Consider the following 20,497-nt stretch of genomic DNA (forward strand, 5'->3'; position numbering starts at 1 on the left):
GGGTGATCTGGCGGACTCACTCCATGTATGTACCCTCCAGAGCAGGGAATCTGTGAGTTGGGGACCCAGAGAATCTTCTATTTTTTTTTTTTTTTTTTTTTTACTATGGTTTTATAGCCATTTCAGTCCATGACAAATCAACTGTAAGTTATGGGCTTCAAGAAAGCTTGGGATGAGGGTGTGGAAGTATAACTAGAAAAGCAATAATGTGGACTATAGACTCTAGTTATCACTGATAAAAATAATACTGTTATTGCACATAATTTAAACAGTGGGGCTCTTTCAACCATAGAAATCTTTAAAAAACATTCTCAGATATGATTCTATAAAAGGTTCAGGGATAATTTTCTTTAAATGGGAGCAACTATGAGACCTTTTATCACATTAGCTTCATGAGAATGAATAGCGATAAATCCAAGAACATTATGCAAAACAAAAATTGTAACAGTGAACAGTAAGCCTATACATAAACAGTAAGTTTGAGCTGGAACAAGTGTTTAGCAGTTAAGGTGCTTGGCTGTGAAGCCTAAGGATCCAAGTTTGACTCCCTTAGAGCCCACGTAAGCCAGATGACAAGGTGGCTCATGCATCTGGAGTTTATTTGCAGTGGCTAGCGGCCCTGACCTGCTTATTTTCTCTATCTATCTCTCTTTCTCAAAATAAATAAATAAAATATTTTAAAAATAAAAAATTTTCAAGCTTTAATTTCTCCCAATGAAATTTAGTTTTATTAATTAATGTAGTGAATAAACTACCCTATGCCTTCTTCATGAATCATATTAACATTGTGGATTTGTCTACAATAGGGAGCAATCAAGGAGTTAGTTGGGAGTAGTGAGTGAAATGGAAATAAAAAATAGAATAGAGGGCTGAAGAGATGGCTCAGCATTTAAAGACCCTTGCCTACAAAGCCTGACAGCCCAGTTCTGAGTCCTCAGTACTGACATACAGCAAGATGCACAAAGTAGAGCATATATCTGGAATTCGTTTGCAACAGCAGGAAATCATGGCATACCCATATCCACTCTCCCTCTCTACTTCTCTCCTTGTCTCTCTTTCAAATTAATAAAAAAAAAATAATGAAAACACGATGGGAGTTAATCAAATAAGGAACACTGTATAACACTAAAACCAATCCACAGCAAATTATTATCATAAAATTTGAAAATATATATTTCACCAATTTAAACAACAAGGATCGTCCACAGATTAAATGCTAAAATTAGGCAAATGAACCTTGATGAGGAATCCAGATAGCTGATCATGTAAATATCAGGAAGCTCACTAAACATATACTTTAAAGTCTGCTGAATAATACTTCCACTAAAGCAGAATTTTACAGACTGGATACTTAATCTTCAGTGTGATTGCATTGGTGCTAGGAATTTTGGGGGGCAATTACAAGACAAATGTGGAATCCTCATGACAGACTAGCATTTTTGTAAGACAAGTCACACATGCTTTCTTTGTCTCTCTGCTCATCACCAGGTGATGATATAAAAAGAGGGTTACTGCAATCCAGGATCAACCCTCAGTATACACTGGATACCTTAACACTTTGATCTTGAATTTCCCAGGCTCCAAGACTGAGAAATAAAAGTCTGCAGCATTAGCCTTCCTTGCTGTAGAGTTTTTTTGTTAGAGTGTCATATACAGAGATACAGATAAAAACACATAGACTTATGCAGATATTCTGAATAAAATTCATTTTATGGAATGGAATTTCAAATCTGAAATATAGACAAATCATTAAAATAGCTCATCAATTTGTTTTATTTGCTTATGAAGAATCACTATCTAAGTAAACAGGATTATACCAACTTTTACACAGATACAACTTTGCATAAATAAGTTTATAAAATTGTATCAAGAATTTTCTCTGTTTTTTTGTTTTGTTTTGTTTTTGAAGCAGTCTCACCATGTAACTCAAGCTTGCCTTGAACTCCAGACCCTCCTGCCTTGCCCCAAAAGTACTTGGTATCACTAGTGTATGCTATGACACTCCATTAAAACAATTCTGAATGGGAAAGTGAAGGTTGGATAAGAAGTTAGAAATGTAATTTATAAAGAAAGTAACACAAGTAAAAGCATTTGGATGTGGATTACACTACTATATCATAAAGGTGATCTGATCTTATTACAATGTTTATTTTCAAATACTTATTATTAGAAAATATAATTGATTTCTTGGCAAACAAAAAGTAGAAAAATTCAGCATTTGTCTGTGACATATTAATTCAGGCATATCAGTAAATGTCAGAGATTTACTTTTTGTAGATTCCAGTTTCTTTGGACTAGTACAATGATAAATGCAAATCTTTTATGCTATTGCTTATCATGAGTTAATAGTTATGTCGAAATAAGTTCAGCACTATATAAATCAAAAACTTAACATTTCTCACAGAAACCATTCAACCCACTAGGACATTTTCAAGTCAGAATTCTACGAATAAAGCATGACCACTCTTCTTCTGCCCAAACTCACCTATGGCTCTCGGACTCATTGTGATATGGACTGAGAGATTCCTCAGAAAGGAACAACATAGAGTGCTGTAGGAACAAAGCACCTTGACCCACACTGCCTGCCTTTAGTATTTCTAGTAGTATGAATTTCATAAGTTGTTTAACCTCTATTTATCTTAGTTTCCTTATCTGGTAGAAGACAAAAGTGAATATTTTTTCTTACCTTATTCTGTTTTTATAAATTCTAAATGACTTTACACAGGTAAGCACTTACTGCAATGCTGATATATAGTATGCTATTAGAAAATATTAGTTGCTATTGTGATTTGCTATAGGTTGGATTTTGAATGTACCCTGAGATCCATGTGTTAAAGGCTTAGAACCTAGCCTAGGGAGCTATAGGAAGGTGATGATGGGACCTTAAAAACTGGGGCCTAGGAAATTTTCGGTCAATGACATATCTTATGGGAACATTTGTCCTGTCTGTTATTTTGCATCCCAGCTGTTACTGGTGAATGTTTTATCTACACCATGTTTTCTTGTCATATGTGATACTCTCGCATCCATCAGAGCCAAAAAGCAATGGTTTCAACAGAACATGGGCTGAAACCTCCAAAACACTAAATAAACCAAACCTTTCTTCCTTGTATGTGTATTATCTCAGATACTATTGAAACTAAGCAGATTTTAACAGGCTCAGAGGCCATATAGGATGGACTCTACCTTGGGATTCCATGGTAGCATTAAAAAGGTATTACAATTGCCTCCAATAGGATCTAAAATACTATGTGAGAGGAATAAGAATAGAAACTGTCAGAATTTTTGTTTAGGCTCATTGAAAGAAATGCTGCATCTGGTCAGAGAAACAAGTCCTCTGAACCCAGGTAGAGACTTAGACTACCTAAAACCTGAGAATATGGCCTTCTACTTTAAGAGTTCTCAATCCCATGGTCAAGATACCATCCTCTACCTCCCCTCACTTAAAGACATGCTAACGAAGTGGGAGGTGATATTATATCCTTAATGAGATTCTGCATTTGTACCCACCTAGATCCTTCCCATGATGCAGTAGATGCTTACAGATCTAGGCTCTGAGTCTGCCTGCTTTTCTGAGTCCTGACTCAAAAAGGATAATTTTCTATCTCCCTCTTCATTGGACGCTGACCAAAGTTCTAAGTGTACTTTACTCAACACCTTGAGGCCTTTTCCCTCTTTTCTCAATGAATTTCCTTTGCTTTACTCATTGTCAGTATGCCTAGATTTTCATGGTCAGGAGACAAAGGACTCAACAATAAGAAAATCTGCAACAAGACTTGTCAACAGCAAGGGTCACTGACTGATATTTCTTTTCTTGCTGTTATTTTTGGTGCTGTGGTTTTGTTGCTATCCATGTTAGGCTAACAGAATCAATTTATACTACACTGGTTGACAGTCTTTGGTTCACATTCCTACCATTCTCAACCCATGAAGTTCATAGGGCTCTCTACCAAACCAGCCTATACTTTTTAGTTGTGAAGGAATCCTGTATTTTAAGTATCACCTACTGAGTGTATTCATTCCATTTGTAGCAACGATTGGTTCAGAAATTAGCCCAGGATACAAACCAAGAAAAGACAGAGTAAACCAGAGATTTTTGCTGAAGATTTTTCTTTACTCCTCTGGGCCCAAAGCTGAGTGGGTCAAAGGACGATAGGTAGATTTACAATCTTGTCTTCATGTAATGGCTTAGATTTAAATGACCAAACAGAGCTAAAATTAAGAGGAGGAGAGAAAATACTGATGTTTATGCCTCTAACCTAGTCATGCTGGAAGACTAGTTCCTAATCTTAATTTCAGTTGTTGGTAGACAGACATTAGCAGTCAGAGTCTATCAAGACCTGCGGTGGGGGTGGGCCACCTCCTGTCTCCTGGTATTGATACCTCCTATGTGGAAGTATTATGGCAATGGTTCCCTTCCTTAAAATTAAATCCAATGGAGCCTGTTAATTACTCACCTGGTCAAGAAATCCACCCTCATCCAAACACATGCTTAAAAAGTAGAAGGAATAATTAGCCCTTTAATGATATAATGTACTATCCCTCCCAGAAGCCTCTTCCTCCAGGGCAACTGCTCCTAGACTCCTACTGCTGAACCTGCTTGCTTCTCTGAGCTCTAACTCAGAAAGCATAACTTTTCCCCCTTTCTATCTCTTCTTTGGATGCTGGCAGGAATCATAAGCATGCTTGCTCTGATACTCTGGGGTTTCTACTTAATAAATCTTTGCTATAATCACTCGTCGTCATCCATGTGCCTAATTTTTTTGTGGTTGCAAAATCTGGATAAGATTTTATCTCACTTGCCAATAAGAAAGCAAGCAGACAGCCAAGCAAAGGCAATTTGTCTACTGCTCACTGCAGGAAGATACATTTCCTCACTGGCCCTCTTCCTCCTTGTCTAACTCCTAGTTACAAAAATTACCATCATTTTTAAAAAATTTTTTTTCATGAAAATGCTCCACCTCATACCTTCTTTCCTGCCACTATCCCTAGCAGAATGAAGTTATATCTGAGGCTATTGTTGGATTCATCAATGTTAAAAAGAAAATCTCCTGTTTTGGTTTTAATTCTATGTGTAATATATGTATAAGGTAGGGCACCTAATGAGGAAAATATAATAGGGAAGACATTTTTAGTCATGAAATTTATAACCAGCTCAATGAACAGATTTTTCTTGTAATATGTTAATAAATTTGTAAGCCACAAAATAAAGAAATAATATAGTAACTTGAAATGCCTTTGAGAGTGATGGAAGCTTTCCTTGGCACTTGATTGGGCTTTTATTCAGTAGTTAGGGTGCAAGACACTCACAGCAGATTAAGCTTCCACGGAGTCAGTGGCCTCCACTTTCTTGTTTCCTCAACTCAATGAACCAAGTCTGTGGTGGTTTGAATTAGGTAAAGTCATGTGTTCTGAATACTTAGATCCCAGCTAGTGGCAATTTGGTAGAGATGTAATAATTCTGGGGATTTGGCCTTGAAGTTTATTAGCCCTCAGCTTGCCAGTGTTACTGGACTCACTCTCCTGCTGCTGTTTCCACCTGTTGTGGCAGAGGTGATGTCCAGCTCATGCCATGTTTTTCCCTGCCATCATGGGGCTTCCCCTCAAGACTGTAAGCCAAAATAAATAACTTTTCTCCCACCAGCTGCTTTTTGTCGATGACCTGTGCAAGCAATAAGAAGCAGCAGAGGTTCAGAAAGATTTTATTATAGAGATTCAGAGAAGGAAAGAAGGCAGAGCAGAAAGGGTCCCTAGAAATTGGATGTCATTGGAAGTTACTGCCTTAGAGTTAATACAGCTTTACTAGATTTGGGGATGAATTGGTCTGTCTGATTCCCATGTCAGGTGTTGAGGTGCATTATAGTCCTTTTCACATCCTTATGCCTTGTTATGTCTGGTTTCTAAGGAAGGGGAAATCCTTTAGGGCAAAAACCATAAGGAAAACAGGACCCTTATTTTTGGCCTCCATCAAGGGCTGATAAGAACACCTTTAGACAAGACAAGTAAAAATCAGACTCCCTATCCCTTTGCAGGTTCTAGGACATTTCCTGATTTTAGCCAAGTGTGTCTGTGTGTGTGTGTGTGTGTGTATGGAGGGAGGATATCTGTTCACTTTTGGGACCTTGTTGCTCTAAACTGCCAACCCAGTTTCTCTTTCTCCTGCTGTTCATCAGAACTATGACGTTCCAAGCAGCACTGGAATACATGCTCAAAGATTTACTTCTGCCTCTAGATGAGCAAATGCTTATGAAGGCTTAAAAAATACTTGTTTATAGGAATAGAATTAAATCCTGATCTTATCACAGTGGAAATGATAGCAAGCAGCTCTATTAACCTCCTACTAAATCAGTCTTGCTCTTTTGGAGTTATGGGGTAGTGTTTGTGTTCCCCTTTAAGTTCCTACCCTTCTTTCTGCACAAGGATCTTGGTCTATTTCCCTCCAGGTTTATAGATAAGCCTTTTCACTTTAAATCTGTTCATCTTCTTTGTGATCCAGATGACAGAAAGCAATTGCACTAAGTCCTTAAGTCTGTTTGCATACAAATGGTGCCTTCTAGGCTTGATTTACATTACCCAAGCAGGTTTTGTCTGGGAAATTCACTTTCCCAGACTTGCATGTGGGTGTCAATTTTCATCAAGGGTGAATCTATTTGTCTCCTTCATTTCCTGATTACTCAAGGCTTTATCAACTGGAAGGGATTTAACTTGCCTGAAGGATAAGCAATCCATCCATTCTCTAGATAGGGTAAAATTTCTCTGAATCTAGCTAGACAATCACAAAATCTGGAGCCTGGTCATTATCTCCTACCCTCTGATAGAATTGCTTTCACTGAATGGGACTTTGCTGACTCCTAGACTTTTATAAAAGGCCATAAAAGTCAGTCTTAGAAAAACTTAGTCTTATATGTACTGAGACATGAGGATATCGGGTTTGGAAAAGTGAGATGGGTGGACCAGAAACAAAGTGCTTCTTAGGCCCAAGAGTTTTTCTCAATGCCTGGAGAAAATGGGAGGATACAGAGGAAGCAAGGGAGAAAGGAGAATAGCTTCAGAAACCTGGATAAGGTAAGGGAGGGGCTTTTTAATGGGTTATAAGGAGAGATTGAAGAGACTGTACTGTGAGGAAGGGGTCTCGCATGATGTGACCAAGGTGGGGGCTAGGGGGACATGGTATTCCCTCTTCTCAGCCCAAGGGTATTCAATTAGATAATTCCAAAACCCCAGCTTTAATCTGAGCATGACTGTTGGGAGGAGAGGGTAGGGTAAGAGGAGGAGAGAGCTCTGTGGAGCCATTTCAGGGAGCCAACATGTTCCTTTCATAAATTAGCTTTTTTTTAAAATTTATTTATTTATTTATTTATTTGAGAGCGACAGACACAGAGAGAAAGACAGTTAGAGGGAGAGAGAGAATGGGCGCGCCAGGGCTTCCAGCCTCTGCAAACGAACTCCAGACGCATGCGCCCCCTTGTGCATCTGGCTAACATGGGACCTGGGGAACTGAGCCTTGAACCGGGGTCCTTAGGTTTCACAGGCAAGCACTTAACTGCTAAGCCATCTCTCCAGCCCTCATAAATTAGCTTTTAATCATAGTTTGAGCATATACTGTGGTGAACTCAAGAACTTGGAAGATGTGACAAAAGAGAAGTTTATTCAGTCTTAAGGGGCATATAGCAAGGTCCCAAGGCTCATCTCTTTTGAAAGTAACTTTATCTATTTATCAATGTGTGCCTTAAAATATAAAATTGTAATATAAAATTGTCCCTTTTCTCCATGTTTTGGTGAGACTGGGGGTACTGCTATGATAGCCTTCTGCTTCCAGGAGCTATCCTTAGTAACTTGTTTCTTTCTTGTGTCATGAGAGATTTAAATGTTTCACTGGCTTTACTCCTTTCCATTGGTTCTTTGGAACTTCAGAGCTAAATCAAATACTGTCAACCCAGCTCAGGTTGCTACAAAAAGACTTGAACGCATCATTGGAGGTTTAAATGCATCCTTCAATTTGTTTTATATCATTAGATTTATTTTAACTTCACTGGGACCTGTTGTGAGATATACATTTCTGTATGCTTGTGAGCGTTTCTTTTATTTTTCTGTCTGCTTAATGGTAATTCTGTTAGTCACCACACATACCAATAACATAGACATAGGGCTAATATAATGTAAAAAGATGATAATATGTATAACATATGATAATATGTATAACATATACTAATCACTTGTGAAACAAAAGTCTTAATGCAATTTACCACACTGAACTTTTGAATGTCATCTTTTCAATAAAGACCAGTAGAAGGAGTATTTCTAGTAATAAAATTAAAATAATATATACATTTTAACACAAAAATAAGGTACACTTTGTTAAGTTCAGTTAATCTCAATTAAACAAACTAGCAAAACATCATTGCTGAGAACAAATAAGTGAAAGGCAAGTCTTATTATTGAGCCAGACTTCCAGTTTTCTATTGGAAGCTCAGGTTTTGGATTTTAAATTGGCTAAGGCCTAGACATGCCCACATTCCATAACTAAACCTGTGTTCCTGTGGCTCATAATCAGCTTTTCAGGAATGAATACAAAAAGAGAAAGATAACTATTCCCATAAATGATACCCTCACCCCTCCACACAATATACTCTCTACCACTATGTCCCTCCAAGCAAACATGGCCCTTTTCTTGTCATCCATTAAAATTTTCCCATTACCAATAAATTGAGAGGCAGATTTTTGGCATTTAGTTACTGGCCTTCTCTTCTAATCCCTTATAATTTTTGTAAGTTTGTTTGTAAAATCACAATGCCAGATTTATGTGGGTAAAGTGCTTGCCAAATAAATAAGATCTGAACTCAAATACCCAGTACCCACATAAATGTTGAGCATGGCAACATGTTACTGAAACTCCAGCACTTAGGAGGCAGAGACAGGAGGATAACTGGGGTAAAATGGTTAGCTAAACTAGTGTAAGTCATGATCTCTGGGGTTTAGTGAGAAACCTGTCTTAAGAAATAAGATGAACAGAGAATTAAAAAGATACCTACTGTTGAGTTCTGGCCTCCACAAATACATGCATACATGTGAGCACATATCCCCCCACACATGTATAACCAAAAACATACATACTCACATACACATCATATATGTGTATACACACACACACACACAAAAGAAAACTGCCATAGCCTTGAATTCTATTTGAACTATACAGCAAGTCCTTGCTAGAGTTACATTTTCTTTAAGAAAACGTAGCATGTAAATGGCATACCCAGATGAAAAGCAGGGTAGTGTGATTTCTACCAGTCAGTTATGTCTCGGATAAATGGACAAGTAACCTTAACTGACATGGCATGCCTTTGTAAATGCCATTTATGAATGCAACTGGCCACTTCTACCTGAAGAAGATGGTTGAGTCAATTGTCCATGATGGAGTGTAATCCTGATAACACATGAGCTCTTGGATCAGGGCACTGACTCCCCACTTACAGTTCCTGGGATCTCTATTGCAATTTATGACTCATTGTCACAGATTCACTCGGTGGTCCCTCATGGCCTCCATGCAGGGATCCTGACTCTGCCTCACATTGCTTAGCATCAGTGGCTCTCAGCTACAGTATTGAAATATTCCATGACCCCTACATCTTGCATCTTTCATTATTCTAAAACTCGTATGCAGGAAATGTCTGACACTGATGACACGCAGATGTAGCAGCCTCTGTATGCTGACCTTAGGGAGCAGAGACAATCAACATTCTTTCTTCAAGTGTTTTTATTTCAAAAGAATTTGCATTTTTCCCATCTTCAGCCTTCAATGGGCTGGGTCTTGGCCTCAGGACATCTTACCTCTTGTCCCAGTGAAGAGTAGTAGATTTCTCTTTAACGGTGAAAATCTTTTTAACTATTACAACCAAAACAGTTACAGTCTCTGGGCTTGGCTCTTTAAATTTGCTTACATTTCTTCTGACTCTATGTTTTTCACATCTTTCCTCTCTTTCACTTTGCTCTAAATCAGGACATCAAAGAGAAACTTTGCCAATGTAGATTCAAGGTTTCTTCTGCCTTGGAATTTTCACCACCAAACCCATTAGTCCATTACAGTTAAATTCAATTTTGTTTCAGTTCTCAGGAAATGGGCAGAATGCAGTGCCTCTAGCCAAGGTCCTTTGCCCTCTGGAACCTCATGAGTCCACATTTTTCTTAGCCTTCTGATCTTTCACATTCCTACCAGAATGGCCCATTAATCTCCACTTACAGCATCTATGTTCTCTGGCACCCATATCCCAAAACTAACTGCTTGTAAAAGAAAGTTACTGTAGCTGGAACTTGTGGGATCCTTGCCAATGTACCAATATGCCAAAACACCAACAAATTTAGGTTACCCCACTTTCTTGTTTTATGAATTTATGGAATTAAAATCCATAGACAAGAGGGTAAGAGTTTAGGAGATGCTATCACATTAAGAGAAGGAAAGAACAGTGTGTGGCAGGAGGTTGGTAGAGAGACAATGTGGGAGTAGGGATCATATTAGTCAGCCCTAAGCAACTAACCAGAAGACTACCTTGATCCTTATCTCTCTCACAAGCAGATTGATTGGTAATTCCATGCCAATATAGCAACTGGCTTTGGCATCTCTTTTAGACAGGGTTGCAGGTATCAGCTCTAGAGAATAATAGAGACTAGCTGAAACTATGTGTTGAAATGCATGGTACCAGGTCTGCCCTAGAGATTGAGATTTAGGAGATCTGTTATGAGAGCTTAGTGTTTGTATGTTTTGTTTAGATTTTATAAGATTCCTGTGCAGCTCTTCTATCACACATATTTGGGAAATATTTCTTCATATCAGCAGGGCCCATGAAGTGCGATCAGATTGATGGACCTCTGGGGGAACCTTTAACCTTGCCCCCAGCAAGAAAGGAGATTTCCAGAGAATCTTTTCCCTTTTCAATCTTGAGAAAGATCAGGGAAGCTTATTCTCTGCATTGCTAATGAAAGCTGTACTTTATATTAAAGGCTTCCTGCTGTGGAGCTATCAACTTCAGGCCCAGCCTCTGCTTTCAAGTGCTAATGATTATACTCTGTCTCCTCAGTGGTATGAGGGTGTAAGGCAGGCTTTTCCATAATATTTAGTGACTCTTGGTTCCAGGGTTCAGTGAATCAGTGGGCATAGAGCTCTTCCTATAAGAGGTATATCTATCCCCATTCAAAATCACTTACTGGTTTTTGTTGTTTTGTTTTGTTTTGCTGAATGGCATATGCAAATCGTTATGCAGTCCTCTGTCTTTCCATATAAGTACGGTACATTGAACCTAAGGCTTAAATAAAGCCCTAGCCCAGCACACCACTCTTTTAATTTTGTTTGGTGAGTTAGGATCTCACTAAATTGTCTAGGCTGGCCTTCAATTTTCTTTATAGCCCACTGCAGCCTTCAGTTTGTGATCTTCCTGACTCAGCTTCCATTCTTGGGTTACAGGCTGTACAACCAGACCCTGAGTTTTCAGTCTTTCTCTGTAGTGCTCTCTTAATAATAACCTATGAGTACAAGTGTTAAGAACAACAGGCATAAACCCTTTGCAAATCTGATCAGAGGAAAGAGAGAAGGGATAAAAATTAATAAAATTAGAGATGAAAAAGTCACCATTACAATAGATACCAAAGAAATTCAGAAGATCATAAGGAAATACTTTAAGAATATATTTGCCTCTAGGTATAAAAACCTGAAAGAAATGGATGATTTCCTTGATTCATATGACCTACCAAAATTAAATCAAGATGTGATAAACCAATTAAACAGACCTATTACAAGTATGAAGATCTAAGATCTAAGTTATAAAAAGTTTCCCAACTAAAAAAAGCCTAGGCCCAAATGAATTCACTGAATTTTACCAGACCTTCATGGAAGAACTAACACCACTGCTTCACAAACTTTTCCATAAAATAGAAAAGGAATAAATTGTACTAAACTCCTTCAATGAAGCCAGTGTGACCCTGATACTAAAACCAAAAAAAGACCGAACAAAAAAAGAAAATTACAGACCAATCTCCCTTCATGAACATAGATGCAAAAATTCTCAACAAAATATTGGTAAACAGAATACAAGAATATATCAGAATGATTCTTCACCCCAACCAAGTAGTCTTTATCACAGAGATGCAGGGATGGTTCAATATACACAAATAGATAAATATAACATACTATATAAATTGACTGAAGGACAAAAATTACATGATCATCTCAATAGATGCCATAAAGGCCTTTGACAAGATCCAACATTCCTTCATGGTAAAAATCTCTATAGAAACAAGAATAGAAGGAACATATCTCAACATAATAAATGCTATTTATGATAATCCTACAACCAATTTAATACTAATTGGGGAAAACCTGAAGCTTTTTCACTAAATTCAGGAACAAAACAAGGATGTCTACTGTCCCCACTTTTATTTAATATAGTACTGGAAGTCTTAGCTTTAGCAATAAGGCAAAAGACCCTCATGGAATGGAAAGGAAGAGATTAAATTATCATTATTTACAGATGATATGATTCTATACATTAGGGACCATAAGGACTCCAAAAGCAAACTGTCAAAGCTCATTATCACTTTTAGTAATATAGCTAGCAGGATACAAAATAAATACATAGAAATCAGCAACTTTCCTATATACTAACAACAAACATGCAGGAGGATGATATCAGGGAAACTTTCCATTCACAATTGCCTAAAAAAAAAAAAAAAAAAAAAAAAAAAAAAAAAAAAAAAAAACTAATAACATACCATGGAATAAACCTAACCAAGGAAGTGAGGGATTTCTACAATAAGAACATCAAAACACTCAAGTGAGAAATTTAAACAGACACTAAAAAATGGAAACATATTCCATGTTCTTGGATTGGAAGAATCCATATTGTGAAAATGTCAATCTTACCAAACTAATCTATACACTTAATGCAATACCCACTAAAATTCCAATAACATTCTTCACAAAAATAGAAAAAAATATTAAAATTCATCTGGAAGCCCCAAAACCCTCAAGTAGATAAAACAATTTTAAGCAACAAAAATAAGGCTGGTGGTAACACCATACCCAATTTTAAGCTATATTACAAAGCCAAAGTAACAAAGACAGTATGGTACTGGCACAAAGATGGACACATAGGTCAATGAAATAGAATAGAGGACCCAGGTGTTAATCAAAACAGCTACAGCCATCTGATTTCTTGACCAAAAAAGCCAAAAATATTCACTGGAGAAAAGACAGCCTCTTTAACAAGTGGTTCTGAGAAAAATGGATAACTATATATGGAAAGATAAAATTAGATCCTTGTCTTTCTCCATGTACAAGAATCAAGTCCAAATGGATCACAGACCTTAATATTAGTCATAAAACTCTGAAATTTCCATGAAAAAAGTTAGGGGAAATACTTCAACATATTGGCATAGGTAATGATTTCTGAATATAACCCCAATTGCTCAGGAAACAAAGCCACTAATCAACTATTGGGATCTCATGAAATGACAAAGCTTTTGTACAGCAAAGGACACTGAATAGAGCAAAGAGACAACTTACTCATTGGGAGAAATTCTTTGCCAGCTATACATCTGACAGGATTAATATCCAAAATATACAAAGAACACACCCCCCCACACACACACACATACACACAAAAAGAAGAAATCAAAAAACAGCATTTAAAAATGGGCTATGGAACTAAATAGAGAGTTCTCATTGAAAGAAATAAAGATGGCATATAAACATCTTAAAAAGTGATCTATATCCTTAGCCATCAGGGAAATGCAAATTAATACCACTTTGAGATTCCATCTCATTTGTGTCAGAATGGCTACCATCAAGAAAACAAATGACAATAAATGTTGGTGAGGATGCAGAAAAAGGGGAACCCTTCCACACTGTTGGTGGGAATGTAATCTGATACAGCCATTGTGGAAATTAGTGTGGAGTTTCTTGAGAGAGCTGAAAATAGATTTGCCATGTTATCCAGCTATAGCACCTGCAAGTATTCATCCTATTGACTCTTCTCACTCACTACCTTAGAGATACTTGCACATGTTTATAGCTGCTCTGTTCACAATAGCAAGGAAATGGAACCAGCCTAGATGTCCCTCAACAGGTCAATGGATAATAAAGATGCAGCATATCTACACAACGGAGTTCTATTCAGCGGTAAAGAAAAATGAAATATGCTGGGAAATGGATGGATCTGGAAAGGATTATGCTAAATGAGGTAACCCAAGCCCATAAAGCCAAATGTCACATGTTCTCTCTCATATGTGAGTCCTAGCTACAAATGTGTACACGTGTGTGAGCTGGAACTAAAAATTGGTAGCAAAGGTCAGTAAGCTGAAAAAAGGCTATAAGGGAGGGAGGAGAAGGAAGGACTTTAGGGGATGGAATTGTATATATGTAAGGAGAAGAACAGATTACAGGGAGTGGAATGGCCTAAGTGAGGCCAGGGGGAGAGTTTGAGTAAGAGAAGGATGGGGGGAGAATCAATCAAAATTCAAGACATTCTGAATACAACATATGAAAGCCTGCTTCTTTGGATAATAACATATCCAGAAGCCATAGACTGAGAGTAGAAAATTTTCAGTGCTAGGGATAGGATTCCTACCAGTTCATTGTTGGCCAGGTAGGTCCCTGCTACTTCTACAACATTACAGGTTGTTGTCAATTCTCTTGGTTTACCAGGAGTAACAGATTATAAGACCCTATTGCTGAAGACTTCACATGCATGGGCAGCAGGATCGCTGGAAATTCAAGTTGGTGCTGAGCTAAAAACTTTCTGCCAACTGTAAGCTGGAAAAAGCTGTACTGCATGCAGCCCTGTGGGAGGCAGAAGTCATCAGTGGTGAAAACGTGGACACTGGAATTCTCAAGTTTGGCCAGGCAGTCCAAATGACCGGAGGGGTACAATAGTGGCATGTCTGCTCTGGGGGAAACCAGCTGCTCTCTAATTGGACTGGAAGCCCACTCTATGGGATGGAATACATGCCTGGTACTGAAAACCTAATCAAAAGCCTATGGCAGGGGTGGTCATGTGCCTTAGTGGTATAAAGCCTGCTCTTGTCTGGCAAAATGCATATATTATTCTTACCAAACTGCCCTGAAAGTGCTACACTTAATGTTCATATTCATATAATAATGCTCCCACTTTTGTTTAGAGAAGCTTCTCTTTTCAGATGGCAGTGAACACTGGAGTAACCCAAAGGGCAGCATAGTGCTGAGAAGTGACAGAGGAGTGCTCAGCACTGAAACATCTTTATCACCACCTCCAAGGCTCAGGGACCATTGCGGAAGAAGTGGCTGAAAGAAGAGCTGGGCTGGAGAGATGGCTTACCAGTTAAGTGCTTGCCTACGAAGCCTAAGGACCCCGGTTTGATGCTCAATTCCCCAGGACCCAAGTTATCCAGATGCACAAAGGGGCACACGTGCCTGGAGTTCATTTGCAGTGGCTGGAGGCCCTGGCGTGCCCATTCTCCCTCTCTTTCTATCTGCCTCTTTCTCTCTCTGTCTTTCACTCTCAAATAAATAAAATAAGCAAAAAAAAAAAAAAAAAAAAAAAAAAAACGAAGGTACGAGCCAAAGGAAGGTCACCACTGTCAAATATATATATATATTTGACATGTGCAAAGGCTTCAAATTTTTATGGAAGCAGAAATTTCTAAATACCTGCTCTATAAATGTGGTGATTGTTAAACATTGACCTGATGATATGGATTGGTACACGGTAATTTTTTTCTCTTGTAAATACTCAGCAAGGGACACAGACATCCCCGCCCCCAAGGGAAAAACAAAACAAAACAAAACAAAGAAACATGGCTGCTGACAAGACCAGATGTCCAATTTGACCCAAGTTAGTGACGATAAACATTTTCCAGATCCTTTCTGCCCACCCATGGGCTGAGTCTGTGATTTCCTTTTCTGGGTCCACCAACCAATCAGGACCCTTCCTATACATTTGAACTTGGCAGTAGAGCTCATTCCACCTAGATGGCTAATTTCTAATAAGACTTGATCCAAGTTGTCACGTGGATTTTCTTGGGCTTTCTCCATCTTGGGACTCCTGCAGGTCCCCTTCCCTAGTTTGGGAGCTTTTTTGATTTTTTTTCCTGTCTTATTTCTTCTCTCTCTCTTTCTTTCTTTCTTTCTTTCTTTCTTTCTTTCTTTCTTTCTTTCTTTCTTTCTTTCTTTCTTTCTTTTCCGAGGTTAGGGTCTCACTCTACCTCAGACTGACCTGGAATTCACTATGTCTCAGGGTGGCCTCAAACTCACAGCAATCCTACTTCTGCCTCTTGAGTGCTAGGATTAAAGGTGTGCACCACCACACATGGCCTTATTTCTACTTTCTTAAAATAAATCTTTCAGAGCTGGGAGAGATAGCTCAGAGGTTATGGTACTTGCCTGCAAAACCCAATGACCTGATTTGGACAACCTAGCACCCATGCAAAGCTATATGTACAAAGTGGTGCATGCTCTGGAGTTCATTTGCAGTGGCTGGAGGCCCTGGTGTGCCCATTCTCTGCTTTTCTTCTCTATCTCTCTGCTTGTAAATAAATAAAAATGTTTTAAAACATAAATCTTTCACAGTGTACTCTTTTTATGTCTGTATTTTCAATTCTTTGCTAATAATAGACAAGAACTTGAAAACCACTGGTTTGGGGGCTTTGGGAGCCACTGGCTTGAGATGTTCTAAACTAATCCACAGCCCAAGCTCTCAGCCTTGCAGCAGTGAAGTGTGTTGGTGACTAGGATGTGGCTCTGAGTGGTCAGAAGATTTTCCACTGACCTCCAGCTAGTGAATGAGGAAGCTATATCACTACTACATATGGGTGCATGTGTATTTGTATATATACACACACACACAGCCAGCATTCTTATAATTTTCTTTTGAAATAGAAAAGAATGCAAGTAATGGGATGAAGGACAGGTAGATACTTAAACATAACCTTGTTGATTATTGACAGCAGGTAGAAAAGATACAAAAGTGAAATATTTAACATATTTCTGGGTCTAAGCAAAGAAGATAAGAACTTGCATAGAACTACAGTAAATTAAACAATATCGTGCTCATTTTAACAAAAACAAAATGAAACTGGATTGACAATTGGTAAACCCACCCAAACTAGGAAGTAATGTTACTCAGAATATGAAATAGGGAGCTCCAGTACTCCAATCAGTTAGCTTACAGTCCTTATACAGAATATGAAATAGAATGGAATAGTTCTGCAAATGTGCTTTTTGAGTAACACAAAACTAACTTTCTGCTGTAGTTTATGTTGTTGGATTTAGGAAGTCAATCTTAATTGAGCATCATAGTAAGTTATCAAACATTGTTAGTAACCATTCTTTGCTAGTACATGAATATGAAAGTTAGAAATAATTACAAAGGAAAACAAGTATGAAAGAGCAGGGTGAGGTCAAAGGGCAGCTACTTTTGTTAGAATTCTGCTCTGCTACAGGTATGCCTGGGTCTCTATTCATCTGGAAATCAGGTAGCCTGTTTATAGTCTCTCTTCTTTATAAACCATGAAATATGACCGATTACTCACTTCTATGGGAATAGTGAGTACGAAAGCAGTTTGAACACACTGAGTCAGGCAGATAACTCAGTGGGCAAAAGCACTGGCTAAACAAGCATAAGGAGCAGAGTTAGGTCCTGTCACCATGTAAAAAGCCATACATGGCTGTCCATGCCTGTCACCCGTTCCCTAGAGACGACAAAGACAGCTGGATCACTGAAGCTCACAGGTCAAGCTCCTTGTTCAGAGAAGGAGAGGGAGAGGGAGAGGGAGAGGGAGAGAGAGAGAGAGAGAGAGAGAGAGAGGGAGGGAGAGAGAGAGAGAGACTCTGATCAGGAAATAAGGTGGACGAGCTATAGGGGAGTACACCTGACATCTTCCTCTGGTCTGTGCACATGTGCATGTCTCTGTGCCTATGCATCTACACACACACATGCATATAGCACACACACACACACACACACACATACACACACAACACATACTGCACTTACTAATTATACCATACACAAAATTAACACAATAAACAAGGGCTCAAGAGATGGCTTAGTGGTTAAGGTGCTTGCCTGTGAAACCTAAGGACCCATGTTCAACTCTCCAGATCCCAAGTAAGCTAGACACACAAAGGTGAGGCAAGTGCAAGGTTATATGTACCCACAAGGTGACACAAGCATCTAGAGGTTTCAGTAGCTGAGGCCCTGGTTTGCCAGTTCTCTCCTCTTTCTCTCTCTCTAAAATAAATAAAAGAATAAACTCTGGAGTTTTTCTTACTGTTACATTAAATGGGTTTAAAATATTTTTAAAATGCAATTCACTTAAAGGTGATATGAAGAACCATGTAAATTATAAGTGTCAGCACTGAGATAGAACTGAGACAGAATCATATATTCTTCCTGAGAATATCTAATTCTTTTCAAATTATCTGCTTCATGGTACTATTGCTTCATTCTCTTTTTCCTTATAGTTTCCAATGTCAGAGATGTGTTTCTCTGTGCAAGCCAGCAGGTGGCTGTCTGGGGTACAGCTGCCAAGAGCAAACAAAACAAACAAAACAACATACAACTGTCTCCTAATCAAGTTTGAAAATTTATAATAATCTCAAAAGAGGAATACCTTGAAAGTTCATATAAAACCATCATTAACACCATATTCCTGCTCTCCTCCACCTCACTTTAGAGACCTAACATCAATGCTGACAACCTTAGTAGTTTAATTTCTGCTTAAAATTATAAGCCAACAAGCCAGAACAGATTTCTGGAAGGTTCACATAAGGAAGTGATTAGGTTATAACTCATCTTCCTTCCCTTAGTAAGCAGTGACCATTAGAACAAGGATATGACAACAAATAAATCTGACTATGGAAACCCACATGAAAACCTGTTGCTGCTGGTGTTTGAGACAAGGTCCTACTAGGTAACCCCAACTGGCCTCAAAGTCCCAGTCCTGCCACTGCCTCCAGAGCCTGGGAATGAAGGCATGGCTATCATATGCCCAGTCATATGAACACCTTACACATGGTCCAAATAGACTGCATTTCTAAAGGTCCAGTATAAATGTCACAAGTATCCCACATTAAGGTATTAGAGCCTCCTCCCTCCTCCCCAGAAGCCCAAGCTGAGGTCTTCAAAGGTATTGGTGAACAGGAGATCTAGCTAACCTGGATTCTTCTCTGGACAGTCCACACCACAGGTCTACCATGGCCCTCTCCTCACAGAACAGTTCCACCTACTGCAAGAGGATAGACATAAGAACTTCAAGTTGCCCCCTCACCCTTTTTCATAATCTTTTCTGAAGTAAGATACATATTCAGTGTTTCTGGCTATTCTGTATCTCTCTCTCTCTCTCTCTCTCTCTCTCTCTCTCTCTCTCTCTCTCTCTCTCTCTTTCTCTATTTCAGAGCTCCCTTCCTACACATTCTCCTCCTTTCCACCCTGTCAATCTGGGCATAGTCACCAGCTCAGGATGGTCTCCTATTAGTGGCTTCTTTCTCTGGGCCCAGGAATACAAATCCTGCTCTCTACCCAATATGCTCCAGGTTTTGCTAACCCTAGCCAGCAGTAGCTTTGCCAGGAGCAGGTTCCCATCATGTGAGCTCTTTCTCTCTGCCCTGCTTTCGTAATGATCTGCCTCTTTTGTTCTCAGGTGGTTGGGCTACTACTGTTTCTCTAAGGAACTGTTCCAGCTCCCTCCCTTCTTAAAACAACACACCTAGAAACCTACAATAAATTTCCTATACCATGAAAAGGCATGGTCTCAGAGCCTGTTTTGAACCCTGACACCCTATAAGTTTAGTATTGTGTTACCTCAACTCATTAATAGTTTTATAACATGTAATTTATAACTCTCTACAAAACACGGAGCCAAATTCTACTAAAGTCATCTTAATATATATTAAACAATGTTTTTCGATGTCATGCATTAGCATGGAGCTTCTGAAAAGTAATCATATAAAGTCCTAAGTTTTTACAGATACTACACAACATGTAACATTTATGACTGAGATGAATACATTATATTCAGCACAAAGTTGTGTTACATACTTAATCTAGGCCAGGAGAGTATGATATTGTACTGTGGGCTTCTGAATATGAAGTGTTGCATTGATAAAAGTTGTGAGGAAGACCTTTATATACTTAGTTTTACAAATATAACTAGATCAAACAGGTTATCTCCTGCCCCACATTTGTAACATTTGTTGCTTTAAACTCCAAGTTTACTGTAAATGTTCCTTTTAAAGGAATGAAATCTTATAATTTGCAATGTAACTGAAGGCTGGTAACTTGAATGAATTAATTGCTTATCATAGCTTTAAAGTTAATTCTTACCTGAGGCTTAATAATCATACATATTTTAACATCAAAAGCTAGATGATAAAAATTTAGAAAATAATTTTATAAAACCCTTAAAGTAACCTAGATTTTAAATGGAGCAAGTTGCTTGTGTATTATTCTGTAAAGGAAGAAAATAAATT

The sequence above is a fragment of the Jaculus jaculus genome, chromosome 1, assembly GCF_020740685.1.
Source record: "Jaculus jaculus isolate mJacJac1 chromosome 1, mJacJac1.mat.Y.cur, whole genome shotgun sequence".
Classification (NCBI taxonomy): Eukaryota; Metazoa; Chordata; class Mammalia; order Rodentia; family Dipodidae; genus Jaculus; species Jaculus jaculus.